Source organism: Enhydra lutris, unplaced genomic scaffold (genome assembly GCF_002288905.1).
Source record: "Enhydra lutris kenyoni isolate GAN:26980312 unplaced genomic scaffold, ASM228890v2 scaffoldscaffold21, whole genome shotgun sequence".
NCBI classification, from domain to species: Eukaryota; Metazoa; Chordata; class Mammalia; order Carnivora; family Mustelidae; genus Enhydra; species Enhydra lutris.
This window is the reverse complement of record NW_019154105.1, coordinates 3,612,394-3,620,166: the sequence shown is the minus strand read 5'-3', so window position 1 is coordinate 3,620,166 and position 7,773 is coordinate 3,612,394.

Here is a 7,773-nt window from a genome sequence, read left to right as displayed (position 1 = left end):
GAGTCATTTGGAGTGTGCTCTTATTTTTGTTTTTATATTTTAATGCACTTCAAGATGTAACAGCTTCATGGTCTCTCTTCTTTTTCTTTTTCTTTACACTCCATTTCAAGATGATCTTTGATTAGCAGATGGAGGGATATGGAAACATCTCCTTCCACCGCTGAAATTGCTTACAAAGAGGTGACAAAATACGCTCAACACTCACAAAGTTCAGGAGACTTTAAAGTGGGGAAATCCAACCCATTGCCAAAAAAAAATTTAAAATATGAAAAGATTTGACTGTGAAATGATAGGACCATTTCACTCAGTAAATATTTATTAGGCGTTTGCACTTTTCTACTTATACTGCTCATTTCATTCCTACTGCCTGAAATATTCTTCATCCACCATCTTCCCCTGAAGACCAAACCCAAGTGTCTTCGATGTCCAGAAGATTTCCTTGTCTTTCTCTCCTAAACCCATCAACCCTTCCATCTCCCTTCACCCAAAGCTTCTACTGTTTCGTTTATGCATTCCTCTTAAAAACACATCCCAGGTTACTTTCGAATACTTTTGAAGCTTTCTCCACCTTTGAGAGTTAGGCCTGTCTTACCCACCTTCGTGGTTTTTACAGGGCATTGAATCTAGTAATGGCTCAAGAAAACGTTACATCAAGTTAAAAAATGAGTTTATTTATTTTTTTCCATTTTCCTAGTCTTTTAGCACCTTGTTGGTTGGACTCTGTGACACACTAAAAATGGATCACATATTTTTCTTGCAAACCATTTAAAATTTGCATTTTTAGTGAGTGAGTGGCTGATGGAATCGTGACAGGACGTGAAAGTATTTGGTGGGTTCAGAATGAACCTGTTAATAGCCTGTTAGATATTCATTTGGAAGTGGCTGTAGGAACTTCACTAAGTAATAAAAAAAAGTGGGAGTTATCAGAGATAATATCGGATAATAAGCTTTCTGATGGACTAGAAATAGCAAACACTAGAAAGTTTTAGCACAGAGATTTCACCACTAACGGTAAGAGTGGGTCGACCTCGTTTTCCCTTCCCTTTGCACTATGTTCTGGAATTGATCTTTTTTTTTTTTAAAGAATTCATTTATTTATTTATTTGAGAGAGAGAGAGATTACAGGTAAGGGTGAAGGGTAGAGGGAGAAACAGACTCTCCATTGAGCAGGGAGCCCCAGGTGGGGGCTCAGTGCTGCCTGGGATCAAGACCTGAGCTGAAGGCATCCACTTACCTGACTGAGCCACCCAAGCACACTGGGATTGGTCATTTTTAATGTTTTGTCACTGAGTTATGCTGGAACAATACAGACAGCAACATTGGGGAATTCCATGGGCAAGTCTGGAAATTTGGACCTTTTAATTTAACAGTAGAGAACTTATATTAGCTTTCAGTATGTTCAAAAGAAAATACAGTCATTTTCAGAAAAAAATAGAGGAAAAGTCATATTTGGAGAAAGAGATTATAGAAATGATCTGGAATTAGAGAATAAAAATACAGTACAAGAAAAGGTTAAAACTGGACACATTGCTTCAAGATGAATAAAATGAATTATCAAATCTTTTTTAGAATTTGGTTGGTAGAAATTTTTTTCCAAGTTTCTTAAAATGGAGCTGTTACATAGGAGATTAATTGGCATTCAGTCTAATAAATATTTTCAACTATTGAACAGAATCTAGGAATAATTCCTGTTTTGAAGTTTCCATGATATTTGCGAATTATGACAACTTTATTTGCCAGGCTTACAAATATATTTATTTGTTAAATAACAAGATAAGTGTATTAAAGTAAAAAACATTTAAAATGACCTCTCAGGATGCCTGGGTGGCTCATTCAGTTAAGCATCTGCCTTTGGCTCAGGTCCTGATCTCAGGGGCCTGGGATCAAGTCCTGTACTGAGCTCCTTGCTATGAGGGAAGCCTGCTTCCCCCTCTGTCAGCCGCCCCCCTGCTTGTGCTCTCTCTCTCTCTCTTTCTCTCTCAAATAAATAAATAAATAACATCTTTTAAAAATACATAAATAAATAAAAATTAATTAAATGAGCTCTCTATTCTCCTAATATCCATGCTGCATCAACACTGTACCATATTTATTTTTATAAATTCATTTCTGTACTTGTTTTTATAAATCTATCTCCCAATCTACATTTATATCTGTTTCTCTGTATAGTATCCTCAGTATGCAAGGTAGACACCATGTTCCTATGTCATAAGAAACATTCTCAGTAAGCGTTAAATATGTAAATAAATATTGAAGAGCATTGGGCCTAGACAGACCTAAATATAGTTTCGACATCAGAAGGTGAGCTATGTGAAAATGCATAGTAAGTGAGATTTCAAGTGATGGTTTTAGTTTTCCTAATAAATACTTGTGGGATAGCAATTATTAAAGGGACATTGAAGAGCAGTGCTTTACCTACAATGTTATTTTCTAACATGAGTGAATTAAAATTTCTGGAGAAACTGCATGGATGAAATTGTCAACAATCCATATATGTTTCCTTGATTTCTAAACTGGTCATTGAGTGGTTTAAAGTAAAATACAAGATCTAACTCTGGTTTAGCTTGTATCCTGAGGAGATGTCTTCACCTGTCCAGGAGGCACACAATTTTTGCTCTACTCAGTGCTGTATCTTCCTTACATTCATTCAAAAGGAATTTCATGGTCTCACTCCAACCAGGAGACATCTGTTCTTGCAGTCACAAGCTGAGGGCTACAATCTAATAATCAATAACTGGCAAAGGAAAAATATTTTTTAAAAAATCTCCAAATAAATGGTCTAAGAAAAAGAGGCCAAAAATATGAAATAATAAACCCCAGAATAACTTTCGGTTAAAAAATAAAATGAACCAGTCTCAAGTAGTACATTTAAGCTTGGATTAAGATTTTGAAAGTATCTGTAAAGACCTTATTCTTTCTTGCTTTTGGACATATCATGGGCCTTAGAATAACCATCCTATTCTGTTTTCAAATACAAGTATGTAGCAACACGCAAGTAACATGTTATTGACCTGACACTGCGTAATATTTTTCTTATAACAGCATATTTCTCTGTGACATGTTGGGTTTGGGACACCAACAGGATGTGTGACGATGGACAATAGAGGCAGAAGGAAAATTTGTACAAGTTTTGTGCTGAGTTTTATGTAAGTTATTCCCAGAAGCTATGAGACTAATAAAGAATTCTGACAATGGTAAAAACAAAACAAAACAAAAAGAATATTCTTAATGTATAAAATCTTTAACATGCTCGCAAGTAGCCCCTAGAAAAGTGATAGGACTCACAGTCTTTGTTTGTCTATATCAGTGGACTCCAGGTACCCCCCATGGTTGTAGAAAAAATCACTCAGATTATTAAATAAATGATATTGCCCATATGACTCAGGCAGGTAAATGTGAAACACCAGGTCCACTAGAACCACATGATGAGGAAAATCCAGATTTTGAAATTAAAATATGATGGAATTTTATATGTATTAATGATTGAGGAGAAGTCCTACCTAAAGAGGTTTTATAGACTCTGACTTTCATGCAATCTAAAACAATTATGGAATCATCTACAGAAAAAGGGCTAAGCAGACCTGAGCAAAAACCATCTTGAAGATTTCTGATTAGAAAACAGTGGTAGTCTTCAGCCCCAGATTGCTGATTTTCAAAGGAAGCTGAAATTGGGAACATTTCATTATGCTGTGCTCCCTGGATCTGGCATACACAGTTTTGTTTTGGGAAGGTTGCTTATCATAACTTGAGATATTCTTTTTTTCTCTTTTTTCCGTATCACATGATTGTATGTGTTTAACATTGGTATGTGCACAATGGGACTATATACTTATACGCATAACATAACATAAATATGAAAATTCAGAAACTATTTCAAGGAGCTTTAGAACCAAAGCAGGAAGAGATAAATAATGCTTAGTTGGAGTGGTGTAGTTGGAGTGAAGGGAGAACTGTGGAGACTGGGAAGGGGAGAAGGCAAGGAATTACCTAGAGTCCGGCAACATTTATGCCGAGGTGGGGTGAGAGCAAGTACTGATATTTATGGTTGCGTCCTACCTATTCCTGACTGTTGTGTTTGGTTGACCTTCGTTGTAGAGTCAGGAAAATGCTCTAAATGTTCAGCTTCATTTGTGGCTTGTGGTTTGAAGCAGTCATACTGTCTGTCAGGGAAGTATTGTTCTGCATAGGAATTATCTACATCTGTTATTCATATCTGTATTCATCTCACCATCAGGTTTTGAAGGCTATGGATTTAGACTGCCATGAAAATTGGTTTGAAAGCAGTAGTTGCTAACACATTCAAGCTCTTGACTTTTTCTCCACCTGCATCTTCTCCATAATGCATGTTCCTAAATTGTGGGGTTGAGCTCTGAGTGGCCAGGATGGTACAAATACTCTTCCCTGTGCTCTGATAAGAAAGCCATGTCTGGTAATATGAAACTATTGTACAGATGCTAGGGAACCCAGACTTAATGTTCGTTCTACCTGATTGTTTGTTCCTGGACTAATTTTATGTATATTCTCCAGACCCTCTTCCCCATTTGTCTGATGGTATAAAACCTGGAAACAACCAGTTCTACTTCCCGGGTTTTGAAGTCCATCTAACAGACAACATCGCCAGTCTTTCTCTGTATCTGGTCTTTGGAGGAAGAAGGTCAAAACAGTTGGACTGATCAAGGAGTAAGTGCCCCGGGCCATTTCTAGGACTATGATTAGTTTTATAGAACCAACAAATGTGATCGACATAACAAAACATGTTGGAGTTCTTGGGGTGAAGACAGTGTCTTTAAATAGAGATCCTGAAAATAAATAAGTAAGTAAGTAAGTAAATAAATAAATAATATCCTGCTATCAGTTCCCAAAGGAATATACATTATTTCCTTTGTCCTAGTCTAGGCAACTGTAATGTCTCTACCAACCCATTTACCCTTGGCACGAATCCCGAGAGGACTTTTATCTCACAGGCCACCTTAAGATTTTTCCTTAGGAGTTAGGTTTTCATTAAAAACAGCATGAAATGATAGTTATCTTACTTAATCTCTGCCCTTGGAACAGTCACTCTTCGTTGGGATCAGTTTTTAAGATTCCACTGCAATCACCGGATTGGGTATTAGGCAAAAGTGTACTGTATCAAAAGAATTTTTAAAAAAAATTGCCATTTAAAAATCACTAACAGGATGTTTTATAAAGTATGTCCAGTTTGATTAAATATAAAGTATTTTAAGGAAATCAGTGATTTTAGACTTGTTAAAAGTACAACTACCAATTGTTAAAAGGATTAAAATTCATGATTCAACCCTAGTCTCCTTTGACATATTTCCCTCACTCCACATCATTAGAACCATAGACTCTCTGTCAGGGAATGGAAGAAGTACCTCATATTGAGCTAGAAGCTATAATAATTTAAAAAAAAAAGACTATAATTGATATTTAATTATTTTAAGAATTCTGCATAGGCACGGAATGTCTGAAGGTCATATCAATAAAGAAGAGTCTGGCTTCCTTTGACAGAAAACATCTCCATAATAACAAAGGCTACTATGCTAATAGTGCAACCAGAAAAGAAATTCTACCTAAATTATTTGCACTTCCTATTCAATTGTGTTTTGAAGCCTCTCTTACCAAAGCTGACATTCTTTGAGGCCTCACTCAAATATACTCAGCCCTCAAGGACTTTACATCTGTTTGGGCAAGATTCGTCCTCAGTGGTCACTTAAGAGAGGCCAGTGGGTCACCTGTCCATAGGATACTGTGAAGGAGAGACATAACCCAAGGCCTCACTGGCTCATGTGTTTGTCTTACCTTTTCAAGCAATTTTATATATTTCATTTTTAAATTTGTTTAGAATTCTTATCATACAATTAGTATAAGTATCTTAAACAAGAAAGGGAGGCCCAATATTTAAAAGAACAAGGTTTATAGCTAAGTAGCAGAAAATAAACTGTTAAAAAATGAAAGATCTCCTCACTGGACTAGAAATCTTTCCACTGTTTTGTCTTGTCTCTCATCAGTGGTAAAATTTCTCTGGGTAGGGAAGAGAGTCTGAAAAAATTATTTTCATAATGTGCATATGCTAAACATATGAAGATCCTGTGTATGGAAAGCTAAAGAGAATGCTCTAGAAAAGTACTTCTAGATGGAACTGTGTCTATACACTCAGTAACCAACTGGTCTAGGTGATCATACCAAGATTATTTTTAGTGTAGACACCTAAGCATGTCCCATTTTTATGGTAGATTCATAATAGAGACCTGAAAGTTTTAGTCACTGAAATTTCATAAAATGCAATTATTGATTTAACTAAGGTAATTTGCTCATCATTTTTCAGAATCGTTCAGGGAACCTAAGGATAAAGTTTTACTGAATTTCTCAGTGGGCATAACAAGCATGTGCTGAAAGCATCAACAAAATGGAGGCACCAAAAAATTGTTTTGAAGAATTTCATATGTACTATTTCTTTCTTTCTTTCTTTCTTTTTTTTAAGATTTTATTTCTTTATTTGACAAAGAGAGAGAGTACAACCAGGGGGAGCAGCAGAGTGAGAGGAAGAAGCAAGCTACCCAGTGACCAGGGAGCCCAGTATGGGGTTCGATCCCAGGACCCTGGTATCATGACCTGAGCCAAAGGCAGAGGTTTAACCAACGGAGTCACCCAGGCACCCCTCATATTTACTATTTCAAAAGAAAAGAAAAATTCAAGCTCTATGGGGGAGAAACAAGGCTGTGGCGCTGTTTCATACCCATCTTATGTAGTTTTTGTTTTCTAATTAACTGTTCTCTGATTGGTAGCACTCCTTGGTCTCTTGCATATTCACATGCTTTTCTGAAGGTCCTAATAGAGCCCTGGCAAACAGGATGGATCCTTAAGGCTTACAGAAGGCATCAGGTTCAAAGAGAAGCCCAACAATGCTCAGACAAGTGCAAATCAAGAAAAGGGAGACATGAAACAGGGAGAGATCATCGTGTTCAAAGACATGGACCAAAACGGTTATGTGTGAAAGAACCCTGACAAGACCAATCACTTTTTAAATCCCAACTCTATCAGCTAGTTTTGTGACCTTGGGAAGCTTACTGAATGCCCTCAGTCATGTTCCTCATCTGTAAAGTGAAAATTAACTCAAACAATCATATTAAAAATTAAACTGAATTATGTAAATAAAGCACTTCACTCTGGGCACATAGTCAATGCTCAGTGATACCTTTTAAGTTGACCATTACTTAGGCCTTCCAAATTCTATCCCCACACCCTTCATGCCCAGAAGACAGTCTTCTGCTATTTGAATGGTTATTAATATTTAAAATAAAACCTCTGCTGAGTTAGAGCAACAATTCACAAATAAATTACCTTTGATCAGAACGAGTTTCTTAATCGGGACTATACAACCTACCACTTGATTACGTACGTGCCAATGCTCGCTAGCATTCACTGTCGTCATGTTCATATACGCAGCTCTGGTTAATCCATGGAATTGGGGACACAAATCACTATTAAGAATATAAAAATGCAGAAATAATACCTAATCCTCACTTTCACTAACAATTTTAACCCCATCCTCCCTATTATACCTTTTGGAGGATATAGCTGTTACCAAGGCAGATATGATGTCTGCCCTTACCAAATTTATGTCAGAGCTAAGTATAACCAGTACCCCGAGCTGTACCTCAGGGACAAATAGACATAGACTGTAGGTTTCTGGAAGAGTGTGTGACAAAAGCACCTGCCAGAAAAAACATACTTTGGGGTTCAGTTTTCTAATCATTTTTGCAATTCATA